At 34.4% G+C, this 16,967-nt stretch overlaps 1 protein-coding gene across 5 annotated transcripts in view; it reads right to left on the bottom strand.

Annotated features, from left to right (window-relative positions):
* LOC121409155 (nitric oxide synthase, brain-like) overlaps nt 1-14,424 on the bottom strand; it is a 103,097-nt gene extending 88,673 nt beyond the window's left edge. For 4 of the 5 annotated variants that reach the window (XM_041600996.1, XM_041601000.1, XM_041600998.1 and 1 more), the window contains exon 1: nt 7,603-8,071. The gene's annotated coding sequence lies outside the window, so the exon portion shown is untranslated. Of the gene's footprint in view, nt 1-7,602; nt 8,072-13,366; nt 13,420-14,350 lie in introns of those variants that run through there. The other variant, XM_041600997.1, reaches the window with a different exon arrangement.
* Nucleotides 14,425-16,967: the final 2,543 nt, after the last annotated feature.

Here is a 16,967-nt window from a genome sequence, read left to right as displayed (position 1 = left end):
AATTGTGAGTAGAATACTTAAAATATTAAGAATTTTCTTTTTTTATCTAATTTTAAGTAAGAAGGTTTCAGAAGAAAAACTTTCAATCAAAGTTTTTGTTTGATATTACTTTTAATATGAATACATTCAATACATATCAATGCATAAATACACAAATACATGCATTTATACAGGCTTTTGCTCTTAGGGTATACACCTTCTTCTATAAACCTAACATCTTTGTTATGTTCTTCATGAACATGATGATGTTCACGAAAAATGTAATTTATGAATTGGGCGATAATATAATTTTGAGCAACTTGATGACTGTGTTCTATGTAAGCCTAGTTGTTGTGTGTTCAACCATTATTGTTTATAAAATTGATATGTACATAACATAAATTATAAACATATATATATATATATATATATATATATATATATATATATATATATATATATATATATATATATATATATATATATATATATATATATATATATATATATATATATATATATATATATATATATATATATATATATATATATATATATATATATTTGTATGTATGTAAGCACCAGTGGTTACAATCATACCCAAACAAAACTCAAATAAAAAATAGGGATGGGTATTAGGGATTGCACAGTAGTTAATAACTCTAATCACAGAACGTCAGAAATAGAAACGATTACGCTGTGCATTTACCCATGATAAAGATACTCTTTTGCCAAGCAGGGGGCAGGATTGGCGAATAATTCATCATCATTTAGCCCCAATTAAGGTACTAATCACCGACACCGTTAAGCGCCCGTTATGCAGTTAGCATTGATTGTCCTATTAAAGTAAGTCTATCGTCTATTTTGATAGATGGGTTTCTATGTTACGAGCTGAATTCAAATGCATTACGTTTCTTTGTGCGTTTCTATTATATAAATGAAACTGAAATGACGATTAATAGTTCGTGAAATTGGTATATTACCTTCCTGAATGCAAAATAAACGATCTTGAAATTCATGGTATTTGCCACATCTGATCTGAAACGTAATCATCAAATTAATATAACTTTTTTATTGATGTCAGGAACGGTATAATTTACATTTAAAGTACAATGACGAATAATATATCACCATATAATTTACCCAAAGACAAATGCGATGTTAACTCGTACCATGTAGCCTATACAGCCCTCCAGAATTATGAGAATACTGCTACATTAATCCATACATCATTGTATTTCTTTTTAATGATTCAGGTCAAGATGCACAAGAAAACAATTTATATTCGTGAAAATAATATAAACGATTAACCTTCAGAGGAAGGGGAAAATACTTGCAAATTCAATAAGTTATCTATTATTTATAAGAAAAGTATGTGTGGTAAATGCGTAAAGGTTTATTTCCAATTTGTCTAATGAAAATTCTTCAAATTGCCAACTAATCCACTATCCAAATGGTCTACCATCAGTTCGTCCACTATCCAAATTGTCAAATTGCCAATTCGTCCATACATCATTTCGTATCATTTTCGTATAATAACCAGTTGGTCCAATTGCCATGTAGTCCAAAATGAATGAAAATGTTTTGGATATTTAGACCAAATGGTCATAGATGAAATGGTGATTAGAGGAAGCGATGATTGTACCAAATGGTTGTTGATGGACAGAATGGAATAAGACGAAATGAAATAAGACAAAGTGGTGGGTGGACGAGTTGGCAGTAGACGAATTGGCAATTTACCTACGTGAGTCATTATCTCTAGAAAGAATGCCATACAACTCGAGTGCTATTGGATTTCTTTCTCTGCAATATCATTGCATTTCTCCGAATACTCTTTATGAGATGCGATTTGGAGTTGAATTGTCTAAATTCATCAGTCATGAAGGAAAAGATTATGGGTAACCGAAAATCCATATATAGATCTATTTATGAGAAAATTGCACTGAGTACAAGGAAACACTCCAATAAACACGGTGAACATGCTCAATCATGACATGAAAAGTCAGTCCAAGAGACGTGTACAGACTTAAACCGGCTATTTTTTCTGACAGGTATAATGATTAACTAATTATTGTGTTCACGTTTCTATTATATTTTTATAATTTTTTTTATCAATATTAAAAGTCAAGGTCACCCCAGAAAAAAATGTTGATTTGAATCTATAAATATCAAACAAGCATAACGCTAAAAAATTTCAGCAAAATCGGATGTAAAATAAGAAAATCATGACATTTGAAAGTTTTGCTTATTTTGCAGACAGTTATATGATATAAAAAACTCAGTGACATGCAAATTAATGAGATATTCCGTAATGTCCCTTACTATATTTTTGCAATATTTCAATATTTACAGAGTTGACATTAGGGAACAACTTGACTGAACCATAAATTTTTTAATCAATGGTAAAATCACATGTTTGGGGAGGAATAAAACTTTGTTTCACAGGACAATGAAGAAAAAATTACAATATTGCATATTTTGTATAATGAAATGTAAAAGAAATAGTGAGTGGGTTACGTTATCAGTCGTCTCATTTGCATACCGACCCGGATTATAGTGGGCTTTTTGGATTTTCCTCTGTTTAGTCAGATCAACATGTTGTTTTGGTGGACTTGTCCTTAAATATTACCATTATTATCATCCCCCGTTTTTTTGCCTCTCTCTCTCTCCCCCTCTCTGACTGCCACCCACCCCTCCCCCTACACTCCCCCTCTCTTTCTCACTCTCTTACACACTCCTCTGCTTATGATTCTCATCACATCCATCGGGTTATATCTTCAGATTTTTTTTTCTTTCTCTATCTTCGTCTTTCAATCGGTCTGTCTGTCTCTCAATGTCTCTCTGTCTGTTTGTCTCAGTGTGTCTGTCTACCCCTTTCTCTTTTCCTTCCTTTCTCTATTCCTCTCTTTCCAAACTGCTACCCATAATTCCCCAATTCTGATGAGAATAATCAGAGCCTTATTTGACAGTCTGCCGGGACCTATCCTTACTGTGTTGACAGTCCTTGACGGTTTGTTTGCTGTACATGGAATTTATTCCCACATCTACGGTGCTTTCTACCATCACTATCAGGATTTCTTTCATTCTCAAATCGGCAACTTTACTCACCGAGATAAGTTAATCTAATAAATTGACACAATTTAAGACAAATTAGTTAAGCAATTTTTGTTCAAGTGATGTTATTGGCAGACGAAACTTCACGAAAATAAAAGAAATGCAAAAACTTAAGTTAACATTGAAAAACTGGCAATTTTAATTTTTAAGTTTAATCAACATTACTGGGCTTATTAACAAATCATAAAAATAACTAGTTACATAGAAGAGTGCATGCGTGGTGTCAGGGGCGGTACTAGGGTATTTAATCGGGAGCAAGATGAGCTAAACATGATAAAGGTGACGTCATTCATTCACCTTAGCTGATACGTCATAATGTTACTATGAAGAGATTACGTTAATCCATTCTTATATCGAAGTCATAGAATATTTACATAACATCGTTTTACATATTTTACATCAGACGTCATAATAATTCAATCAATAACTCCTACAGATAAACCTTTAGTAGATGTGTGGCTTTACTCTAACCAATATATCATAGGATCACGGAATACCTTATTAATCATTCACGTCAAAGCCTTGTATTGAATTTTGGTTTATATGAAGGCCTTTTTTCGAAAATTGAATTCATTGTCACATAAAATGAAAGAGCAACACTTATCAGAAGGGGGCAGACTTGAATTTCTTTTTTTTTTCATTTAGGTTTTATTTCCACAAATCCAGAACGTTAACAATACTCTCTAATACAATATTCTCTAATAGTCCCTAATCACACTCTTCTCGGAATAAGACGAACTTACTCATTTTCGAGTGAGATTCACATCTTTCTAGAGTAAATTTTACCTATTTTTGGAGTGAATGTGTCTAAAAAGATGCACAGGTCACTCCAGAAGGAAGAAAATACAATTCACTCGAATGGGATTGATCCGTACTTTCACTCCGAGAGGAGTATGATGGACTAGATTAGCTCTTTTGCAGTTAGAGAGTAACATAATATTGCTGAAGAGCATTTATATACAGACGATGAACATGAATGATCAACGGGCATTCAAAATTGATACTCTACATTAATAAGTGCATAAAACGGAAGAGTGGAGGAAAAATTGGAAGGAGAATGCTTTTAGATAAGGTTTCTCTTTTTATGTTCATAACTTTATAAAAACTCTTTGTATGTTGAATATTTTTAACAAGAATTTTCTCTTTTGGCCCCCACTTCCTTCCTTCTTTCCTCTTCTTTCATTATCTATTGTTTATTTCTCAGATGATATATATATTTTTTCTTTCCACATCTTGCCTTACCTCCTTTAAAATTCACGGTCTACCGCCCCCTTTCTCCTGTCGGTGAAACATCTGTTGATTCTGTATTCATGCTCTTGTTCCTTTCCTTCTCCCTTTGTTTCTTAAATTTTCCTGTTAATCTCCCTTGTATGTTGCTAATTTTTCTTTAAGTATACATTATAATCGATTTCCACCTCTACTCTTATTTTTTCTACTGCTGTTATTAGGGTGAAAGGGGATGACACTCTACTGTGTGAAATAGAAAATGGCATATCCCCCGATCACTGTCGATTTATCTGGGGAGCGTTTCATGAAAGGACTTTTCGGACGTTTTATCCGACAGTTACTATAGTAACAGTGCCTCTCAGCCAATCAGAATCACGAAAAGATGTCAGATCTGACAACTTGTGGGATGAAAATATTGATGAAACGCTCCCCTGGTCTTGACAAATGTTATCTCTCGTCAACGAGCGATCATGAAGCCTGATTGGTGGTAAACATTCTCTCCAATCTCCTTCGGAATGACGACAGCCGTTCATTATGAGAACCAGGCTAAAATCAACATTTACGCCAAACCGCGGAGCGCCAAGGGAGGCAATATCAATTATTGATTAACGCAAGATCGACGAGGTGTCTGACGAATCATTTTACAACGCTTCATACAGTGACGGTCGCTCAACTTTATCATGTTTATACGATGATTGACGCAATGACTAACACTTCACTTTACAATGGTCAACACATTGACTGACGCTTTACTTTACAGTGACTTAAAGGTGTCTGACGCCTCATTTAAAAAGATCCACAAGATTATGGTGCTTATTAATGACGCTTCACTTTACATTGATCGATGACGTGACTGACTGCTCCACTTTACAATGATTGACGAAATGACCATTGCTTCTCTTTTCATTAAATGGCCTGGGGTCTAACGCCTAATTCATTTCGATTAACTATATACGCAATGTCGTTCAAAGTACATGTACTTGTTAACTTAAACGATTCAAATCTTGAGGTTTGAAATTTAAAATAGGTACTAAGTAAATATAACGATGGTTTAATAACTGCTTAATAGTTTCTGTCAAAGGTTTCTGCAAATAACGCATGTTAGATGATATATGTTTTTTTATTCACTGAAAATTGTGAAAGTGTTTGTTCTTTGTGTTACCATGCTAACTTAATGTTTTATCCACAATGATGTCTGATATGATTGTTGCATCACTGTATCCCGAGCATCATGAAAAAGGAACACATCTGTATATATAATATATATAAGGGAAATTAATATACATCTCTCTTACTATCCCCCTCTCCCCTATCTCTCTCCCTCTCGCTATCTCTCCCCTTTTTCTCTCTCGCTCTTTTTTTTCTATCTTCTCCTATTTGCCACCCTTTTATACCATCTTCCTCTCTCTATAGCTCCATGGCTGGTTCTAGCCCACTCACCGTCCATCTTTTCTCACCGTCTTATCCCTCTTCTAACTATGAATAGGCCTCCATTGAGTCTTTAATATTTCAGATTCCCCTCTTCTTAAAAGCAGTTTATTAATTAAAAAAAAAACGGGTTGAAGATATGAAGTGGTAAGGTGAGATATTGCATCAAACCAAAACTTGATAAATGATAAAGATCTATGCATTGTTACACTTAAAAAGAAGGTTTATCCAATTTTTGTGTAAAATGGGAACATGCGTAGTGGTGGGGTAAAAATTTGATCCCAAATATTTTGCAAATTTTAAGCAATGTTGCGTTGAAATTTACCCTTAAAAATGCATTAAGCCCAATATGGGGTAAAAAAATACACAGCAAACAGGCATGTTCCCTTTCTACGCAATATTTGTTAAAAATATAATTGTGTTTTTAGGGTGTACTGAGGTGAAAAATAGTGTAAAGTTATAGAGAGGGTACAGTTTGAAGAAAAAATAGGACTCTGGCCTATTCAAAATGCAAATGACATGTAATCACTTTCAAAACAGGTTCCTTTACCGTGCCAAGTACATTGGTATTGAATTACACTTATTCTTTGATTATAATCAGTGCTATCCACTTAACAGTAGAAACAGAATTTCAATTCGGCAAAGTTTAAAAGCTTCAGACATGTCAGAGATGGAGTGAGTGAGAAAACCTACATCAATTTTTGTCTCTTATGTGGTTTCCCTACTGACGTCAGTACTTACAGAAGGAAAGAATTGAAAAGGGAGGTTATTGATGATCATGATGATATGAATACCTTTTTATTCTGATTGTTCGGCATTCTTTCTATGATTCTCTCCATAATACGTAAACTATCATGACTATGTTTATAAAATTCGTTGAAAACGGGATTTTATAGAACATGTTAATGAGTTTACAAATGAACCTATTAGAAATTAATGAGCTTTATAAATTCGTATTTGCAGTTTTATAAGAGAGACAGAGAGAGGGAGATAGAGATGGAGAAGGGATAGTGGCATGTGGGATACAGAGAGAAAGGGGAGTGGGGCAGAGGGGGGGGGGGGTGTACTATGTCATGAACCTGGCCACAGAGGACTATTGTTACTGGGGGTGTTGTGACAATGGTCAGCACTCCCAGTAACAATAGAATAATCCTCCGTGGACAGGACCCTTTACTATGCATAGAAAGAAAAGATTAGAAAAAGGGCTATACGAAGTAAACTCTTAAAAAAAGTTTACCCCATATTGGGTAAAGTGGGAACATGTATGCATGTTTGCTGATTAAAATGAAACAAAACACTTTAATGGTGGAAATAAATGACAACAGGTCCAATTTGAACGAATCGGTTAAGATGTTTATCAATTAATTTTTTGATTTCCTGATTTAACTTAATCTCTTCTTTCACTGAAATAATGCTGATTTGCAAAGTAGAGATGCTCTTGATATGTAATATGATACATTTATTTTTTTTCAAAAAGCAAAAGATGCTTAGTGTACACTTATGATATAATCTTCGATAATATTCCATTATTTTATTAGCGTAACATATACATCTGTTGATTGGAGATTATCACAATATACTATTTTGTAAACCATTATTGTTCTAAAACGAACCAGTAAATAAGCTAAATGTCTTACTGAGAAATGAATTGGCATGTAAGCATGCATTTGAATAAAAACAACATAGACATAGTAATTTCTATTTCCATGAAGGTATCTCTCTGAATATCACTACTAACAGTGTTTCAAAGAGAAGAAGGATAAATAATGAGAATCACAAAAATTGATATCGCTGACAATAGAAAAACTTTTAAACCTTTTTAAAATTTTCCTTAGGAAAAGTGAATATACTTACTTTGTAGTGAATTCAATCCGCGTCAGAGTAAAACCATCCCTTTAGTCCATTTACAAAGTTCCACTCATGATATGGTTTATTAATTTTCCTCTTTCCATTGATATGTTTCCTCTATCTCTCAGATTTTATGTTTGTTGTTAGCGCCGCTGTCACTTCCATCAACAGAAAAAAAGACTTTCATTAACAATCCGTCCAATCTACATGAGAGTAAATTTGCAGATCTTTTACAGATTTTACTCCGCGAGAATTCCTTTCGGTTCCAAAGCGTTTCCAAAGCCATTTACATCAATCTCGGCTTAGAAAATGCCTGAGAATGGGCGAAAACAGTTGAGAATCTGCAAGGCATACACACTCACACACAAAACGGCGCCACCGATGAATTGAACGCGCGTACTTTCTACTTTGGTAACAACTTTTAAACCTTCTCTAATATTGCACACACAGAGACACACACACATTTCTACAGAAGAGAAAAGTACAAAAATACTGGTTTCATTGGCGTTGAGAGCGGAAGAGAGGGAGAGGAAGGGACAGGATCGAAGTAATCATTGTACCAGCCCGGTGCGGGCGAAAAGCAAGCTCTTGGCGGCGGAAAAGCCCCTAGGAGTAATTGCCAGCGCGGAGAGGAAATATTTAGTAGATGGGCGTGGACATGGCTATGTTGTCCACGTATTTTTTGGAGTTTGACTAGACTGGTGAAGACGGTATTGGCTGCTCATGCATGGAAGGAAAATAGGAGGAGAGAGAGATAATGAAAACGCATCTCGCCCAAAGATGGGTTTCAATGCTACTAGAGCGCCACCATCGACTGAACCAATCTCGAGATAGCAAAAAAAAAACATGCATATCTTTGGACAGGTCACTGAATGATGTAAGCAATGAAAGTGGATAGAATATGATTAATTCTTTGTTTCATAACTCCTTCTTTGTCAAGTTACGAAAACCATCCTGGCCAATGGAAATATAAAATGTCAAAGTTGGTGATGTAAATTCCCTTTTGGCAAATCATTTGCCTGGATGATGGCCAATCAACTTTTCTCGGATGTTGTGCAAGGATAATAGCTAATCCTTTTCCGCCCCCCCCCCCCTTAGAAATAATTTACAACATCATTTTATGTATCAAAGTGTATTGGAGAACTAAGAAAGGAAATAATATATTTTTGCGAAGTAAATGAATGCTAGGAGTGCTGTATTGTTCAAAGTTGAATGAAAGAATGAAAGTTTAATAATGGATTCATGAACAACTTTTCTTTGAATAAAATATATTGAAGTGAATCAGTCTGAATTAATCAATATCATTCTACCTGAAAGTCGATTTATAGAAGACTGCCAGTTTACGATTCCAAAAGGCAATAATAATGTTGAAAGGCGACTCATTTATGATTGGGGGTGAGTCATGACACATATAACGACCAAAAATTATCCTTGATCAGTGTTCCAGCGCATTGGCAAATCAACTTAAGAGACTAAAATATATACATGTATTTGCAACTTGGCGATGTGTTCTCTGATACAAAAGTTTACCCAGAAACTGGTCGACCTTTCAAGGAAAGCAAATTATTGTTGATTTATTAACTACGATCATTTTGCCGCACCTGCTCACTTTAAACTTATTATACCATCTTCATTATCTTTTTTTTTCACTTGCAGCTAATTTCTATATCTAATTTCTTTCCTTTCTTAAAAATCACTTAAAGCGAAAGAAGATTTATCTAGACTATATCAATATCCATTTTCTGTGGATGGCGTCTCTTTATTTCTTCACAACATCCAATGACAATACCCCCCTTCCCCCCTCTCTCTTTCTTTCCATTTGTCTCATGACATTATGATTTTTTAAAATATATCGAATATATCAAACTATTGCTTAGACCCAAAACAGTTCTTCTTGCCCGTTCTTCTTGTTATCATTGGATTTCTTAAGAACTATTTTAGGCAGCAAAAACACTAGTTTCCAATTCATTTGAAAGACAGTTGTGTGGGAATAATAATGTACGGATGTATATTCCTTGAATGCTTGAGATTATTTGTGCGCGCGAGCATGGATGTGTTTTATGTGTGAGTGTAAAAAAGGAAGAGTCCACCATTCCCTATACCAATTTAGAAGTAATACAATCCAAAAATTTCAACAACAACAAAAATAGTCTTGAACATTTATCCAAAGAAAAAAAGAAAATTGTAATCATCATCATTAGGCTTTCTCATTAGACTTAATACGGACCTTCAAGACTATACGGCTTCCTAAAGGACACACGTACAAGAATATGTTATAATGAAAAAACGGTTGCTATGGTAATAAAGCCGATTTTTAGGTACAATATATATATATATATATATATATATATATATATATATTGTACCTAAAAATGTCCATTGTCATGTCATTGGTCCTTTTAATATAAATAATAAGTCGTGTATACACACCCCCACATATATATATATATACATATGTATATGCATATATATATATATATATATATATATATGTAACACAAAATCTGATGCTATAGCGTTGTGTGTTAGCCTGCCTCACCACTGTATTCAGTGCAGGTGTGAATGCAGTTGGAAAACACTCCGTCCATCGGAAAGGATGCCAAAGTTGGTCCCGTATATTCGAGAGTCGCAACATATGCACGTTGAAACTAATACACTATTCGTAAAAGAGCAGGGTGTTCACCCGGTGTATTGCACCTGCCGGTCCCGGCAAAATTCAGGTTAAGTCAATCTCGACGTTAATTCATACGCCATAATATTCAATATAATGATTGTGGGCATTAACGGAATGACAAGAAAATCTAGTGTGTAATAGAACTAAGGCACAGAACTGGGTTATTCTATCTTAAATGTAAATGGGTAAGTCGAAGATACGACATTGTCATTGGTTTCTTGATACAGAAAACGGAAGATGATACGAGTGTTTTAACTCGCGGCATCTACGTTCGAGAGGCTGAGATGAACATATCGAGATTCTTCCAAACCTAAAGAAAATCGATCCGAATCAATTTCAGATTCCCGCTTCCAATGAATAGCACACCTGAACTACTGCTGGCAGATGACTTGGAGTAGGCCACAGCAGATAATGAACTTGCAATGGGGGTATGTGTGTGTGTGTGTGTGTGTGTGTGAGTGTGGGTGTTTGTGTGTGTGTGCGTAGGGGTGTTTGTTTATAGTTTAACTAAGTATGTATGCTTTATGTTGGGAGCAACTTTATTCATTGCATTAAAAGCTATTATCTCGCCCACCATATTAATAGTGTTTTTTTTGGCAGATCCGTTTTCATTTTGAGATGACGTTAATGATACAAAATACAGTAAACTTTCCGATTTTTCATTACTGGAAAATCATTTTTTTTTTACTTTGCAAGTTAAAGATTTATTACTTACTAACTATTGTGATTCACTCGCTGCCTTTATTAATCATTGTCCTCCATACATTTCAAGGCAGTAGCTCGTACCTCTATTCACATCAAAAAGCTGTAGTATATTTTCCCCCACAATCTTTTCAGAATCGACTTTTTTTTATTCCTGACATTACATCAGTTTTGTTGCAGTCAGAAGAAGTATGAACAGACGATAAGTATATACGTCATGGCAATAAGGCGCCAAACTCGTGTCATTAAAAGAATGGACAGAGTATGCCTTCGACAGAGTAAGTAATGCCGGTTCAAAAAGGAAACACAGCTCTTTCTAACCGTAGGTTACATCAACAATTTCTGCACTTTGGTAACTGACTCCTAATAATCCACCATTCTTTCCGACTTTCATTTTAATCTCCGTCTGTTTAGTGTTTCCGTTTCCTTGGTTATTATTCACAGTAAGACTATAATTCTCACTCTGCATGTAAAATGATGACAATTAATGACACACCAGACCTGAGCATTACGGTGGTAAAGGTTAAATGCCTGTGTATTTCTTTTCGGAGAAAGGGCTAAAATATCTAGTCGTTGGATTCTTTTGATGTATTGCGTTTACCAAACTCTGATTTATGTATTCTGTGGCGGTCAGATTTCAAGGTAGCCCTGCAATGAGCGAATGATTAGAAGCGACCAGTATTTACACAAAATGGCTTGGTGAATCATGAATCCAATTCTAAAATAAATGATGAATTTGAAAATTCATCTCTGGAAAATTGATCCCCTACTTCTGAATTGTGTAGTGTTTAAAATTTCAATTACAAAAATACTTGTATTTTTTGTTGTTTATAGTGTTTTTATAATGAGAACTTTCTGATGTGTAATAGTGAGTACAAACAATTACTTGCGCATCATCCTGATAATCTAAACATACTAAAAATGGAGAGAGTATATTGGGGTTCTTCCTTACAAAACAAAGATGAAAACAAAATTTTCAATTTCTATCAAGAATATATCATGGACTTTATTAGTATATTTTGCTAATCCTTGCCAGTGAAATGTATGTTTTTAATGAAATGGGTGTAAACAAACACGAGTTCAGATGCTTCTATATTCTTTATTTTTTAATCATATCCTCTTTTTAAAATTGGGAATCGTTGGTCTTTTCAAAACAATCAATTATTATTGCTAATTTCGAAATGCTGAATCCGATAATATAAAGTGATAGTTACCCTCTTGGTGAATAGTAAATTATTCTCTTGCTTCTTTTATCTTTCACGAATCCGGAAGCTTTATGCTTCCTATAGCCAATATACAGACTAAAGGAAGGATTTCAATCATTTCATGTCCGATGTTTTCCGGTAATCCGTGCGTCAGGATAGTGTGTGGGTGAGGGCTAAACACAACTAAAAGAAGTTTATAACAGATGATTCCAAAATATATTTATTTTTTCTACCAGAGACAATATATATGTGTACCCGAAGAAAATATATATGTTATGACAAGGTAGACTGTCGATTTATTTTGCAAAATGTTTTTATCTTCGTGTCTTAAGAAATATCATGACGTATGTCACTGGCGTACTGGGGGCGTGGGGTCGAACCGGTGTGAAAAATGACAGAGGTAATAATTACAATGGTAAAAATGACAGAGGTAATAATGGCAGAGGTAAAAATGGCAGAGGTAAAATGGCAGAGGTAAAAATGTCAGAGGAAAAATGGCGGAGGTAAATATGGCAGATGAAAAAATGGCAAAGGTACACATGACCGGTCTTATATCCCCATGCAAGTATTCCATTTGCTTTTTTTGTCAGCAAAATAATGTTGAATTCATCTATTATTAATCTTAGACAAAGAGTCACCAAATTACACACTCTGGAAAGTATGATCTTTCACCTTAAAACACAATAATGTATTTAACAGAGTTTGTCATTTTAAAGAAGGAACACATATTGTCCTGAGCTATTGATCAATAAATTGAAATTTACTATTGAAAGAAACTACATTTTAAATCATTTTTCTGAATTAATATTAAGCAAAAATTCAGAAAAATGAAGGAAGACAAACTTCAAATCAGGTAGAACTTCTGTCAAGTTGATATCACCATGGATTTAGCTGCCAATGGTGATTTTTTTTAACTCGTCGAAAATGTCAGATTTATACAAGTTTTTCAAAAAGCAAAGGAAAATTCATATCATTACATGTATATTAGTTATTTTTAGGAGATGGTGTATTTAAACTGATAAACCCTCGCGTGTCCTTTATAAACAGTTCTATAGTAATACGGGGAATCTTTATCTCTTTTACATCATCGACGTCAAATATTAGACAAGGTTTATTCGCACGTATGTTTAAACAAAGTAACAACAAACTTGTTTATACATATTACACAATTTCAGTTTATGTTACTTACCCCAAAAAGGGTCCCTTTTCCAACAGAAAGCTAAAGGACTTGTCAGACTCGCACTGTGGGTTAACAAAATTAAAGAGTGATAATTATTATATATTTCACATATCTGGGATGAAAGAAAATGGCAAGGCAATGATTTGGATAAGAATTGAAAAAAATAACAATCAAATGCTATGAAATAGAGCATGATCTAGTTCATACTGAGTTTTTAGAAGAGGATTACATGATTAATCATAACGAAAAACGCTTACCCAAGTATATGGTGAAATGTCATTCATAAGCTGATGTCGATGAACGCATTCAATACTTTCCATTTCACTTGATTAAGCGTTTGATTTATGTCGTAATAAGCATCTATTCTTAATAACGCTTCACTCGTTTATAATGATCAATCTGATATAAAACACCATGATGATTACCGAGTAATCTGAAATTATTGGGAGTATTCTTGTGATTGTGGAAAAAAAACGTGATTGAAATCGAGGAAATTAAGGATTTCGGGATAAATGTTTTCAAATTTTTCCGTCTGAATCAAATGACTGGATCAACAAGCATGGGAAACGTAAAAAAGAGTTGAAATAGTTTAATCTTTTCACATTTGATCAAGTCATATTAGTCGCAACCCAGTTGTTGGATTAGTATTTCAACATTTTCCATGATGACAAAATACTACAAAATCCCCAATCCATTTCGGTACTAAGTTCCTAATCATTTCAGTTAATTTACTATAATATTCAAACCGGTCCAATTCGGCATCACATTTGGTCCCTTCTATAATGCCAACCGACAAAAAAAAAACATCCACCATAAAAGAGAGAAAGGTTTACACTTTAATGTACTTTCCATATAAAAATGAAGATTCAAAACATATAATGTAAAGTGAAATAACATTTTAAGAATACCTAAAACATTTTCATATGAAAAAAATATTTTGAATAGTATATTGTAGAATGATAAAATTCCTGGTGGAATAAATGCAAAACTTACCCTAAGATCGGTAGGGATGTTATAACAAGTGAAATCAGACAAGAATCAAACGAATCACAGGTAAGAAGTGAGAATTTTGTTTGACAGAGCTATGTATAAATACTGGGGAAAATAAGGTGCACAGTAAGAGACACGCTTATAAGTAACAGATCTATAGAGTGTCTTGTAAATCATTTCTGGTTTAGATGAAACGAAAAAGTGACTCAATAAAGAAGAAATGATTAACACAATTGTAGAAAAGATGTCGTCATGTAGTGCAAGAGACTGTAAGCCTTGGGATTAAGTGCTGTATAATTAATCAAAAGACGCCGTTTCACAATACCTCAACAAATTAGTAGATGAGCTCTTAATTAATTGGGTAAAATCAGACGATTCAATTAAGCAGTGACGCCTGCAACCTGAAGCAAGAAAGAGAGATGAATATAACTTTCCATTGCAGCAGTAATTTTTTTTTTGTTTAAGTCAGATGGTTTCCACCCCTTTCATTCCAGTTTATCAATTTTTACTTAACTATACATTTTGTCCTCTTTATTCTATTAATTTCTTCCAACTTTTATTCATACTGTTATTTTGAACGATATCTGATGTTTTTATCTTCCATAAATATTTTCTTCATTCTATTTTTTCACCCACTCCTCCCCCATATCTTTACTTTTTCGTTCTCTGCCATCAATCATATCTCATTCATGTCTGTTGCATGTGCCTTATTTTCTCCAGTCACTGTCTTCTTATATTTTCTCAAACAAAATAATGATGACTGGAACTGGCCTGCTGAAAAAGAACACAATTTATAACGATTTATGGTGTGTTCATAGTGTGCACCTAAGGCCACACTGTTGAAATTCTCAGATTTAACATTGCGATTTTCATATCCACTATTTGAGCAAATTGGAAACATTGTCTTTTACAGGGTCTACTGAGCGAATGCACTGTGAATACACAGTGGTCTTTCCAGTGTGGACATAAGCCATGCATTTCTTTTTCTCGGAGAATTTTTTTCGGACAAATCTAGGGGCGCACAGGGAGGGGCAAAGGGGGTCAAGTAGGAGCCTCGGGAAGTACCTCCATGAGGCACAAAGCAAAACAAATGTAATTAGAAAAAATCAAGAAAAATGAAAGTTTCCATGTTGTGAACAACTAAAGAAACATCAGGATAATGGGCAATCATTATGTAGGATGGGGTGAATTTTGTGCACTTGCCCCGGGTGCTGTTTTCATCGATACGCCACTGTACATGAGCTTAAAATTTATAACAACCCAACATACTGAAGGTATAGGCTGATACAAAGGAGAAGGTGCAAGAAGAACATGTAGCATGAAGGTGCACTATATTTAGAAAGTACGATACATGGATATCATTTGTATAGGCCCTTTCATTCGATCGATAACGATTTCATTACGAAAAACCTTCTTCAAATAATGGACGCAAAATATCACGCAATCTCTATCCGTTTTCGCTCCCCTCTCAAAACGAGTCAGTATTTGAAACAAAAAGTGACACACAGACTGGGAGGGTAAATTTCCTTTTTAATAATAATCTTGAGTTCATTTGATCAAGACATCAAAGTAGATTGCCGTCAACTTAACCCAAGCGATTCATGCAAACACATTATCACTAACACTCAAAGCAAACAACTTGTAACCAAGTTATCATCATGGCTTCTTAATATCCTATCGTCCAGACCAGTCGATTTGAGTTTACTGAGTGCAGCGTAACAGACCCATATCAGTGACTGAAAATTAATAAATTGCATTCTGTCAATAGGCTCTTCTCACATAAGAGCTAGATATTGAGGAGATTAGGTTGCTTTATTGACCAACTTTAGCCTCGGTCAATCGACTATACAGATCAGAGTAGTGCCCATCATAGTTTGGGTCACTTGATTATAATCTGCCTAATTAAGGGGTGGCCTGAATTTTATTGCTTGATACGTAGTCACCAACACTCCTATCCAAGGTTCATTCCTGTATGCTTTGCGGATATACATGAACATACACACGTATGCAGATAGAGTTAACATTTTAAGATATTACTATTATGCAAATGTGAACGTTGATGGGACTCTTATTGACAAAACCAAAGAACAATGGGCCAAATGTGAAATTGATTAAATGGTATTCTACGCTTTTATTCTAATGATAACTAACAAAAAGAAGAAAGAAAAGTAAGTGCTGCAGTCAATGAAGCAAGGGAGTAGATTTTTTTAAAGTCGAAATTCTGGTTTTATGATGTAATTTTTTTAATTAGCTAAATTGGTAGTTTTTTTAGTTAAATGTTTTACGTTTGAAAGGGAGCAAGCTCCACTGCCATCGTATGACTTCTCCATAGACTTACTACACTGCAGAGAGGTTCAGGCTCGAACGTCAACCAGTTTTTAACCAAAGGGCACTAAGCGCCGAACCTCTCTATGCCCCCGGGTTTTGACTTGGTTTTTTACCTATTACTTGCCATTATAGGCCATTGTTTCAATTCCATTGCCCTGGTTTCATAATGGTCACGTCAAATAAGCGAGTTCTTACGCAGAACTATACGTATATTACACAGTTTAAACATGTTTGATGTATTAAGTTGAATTTTTACCAAGGCGGATTAAATCAAAGCTTAATGGTGTATTGT

The sequence above is a fragment of the Lytechinus variegatus genome, chromosome 2, assembly GCF_018143015.1.
Source record: "Lytechinus variegatus isolate NC3 chromosome 2, Lvar_3.0, whole genome shotgun sequence".
Taxonomy (NCBI): Eukaryota; Metazoa; Echinodermata; class Echinoidea; order Temnopleuroida; family Toxopneustidae; genus Lytechinus; species Lytechinus variegatus.
Note: the sequence above shows the minus strand (reverse complement) of the source record. Positions and strands in the feature narration are given on the sequence as shown.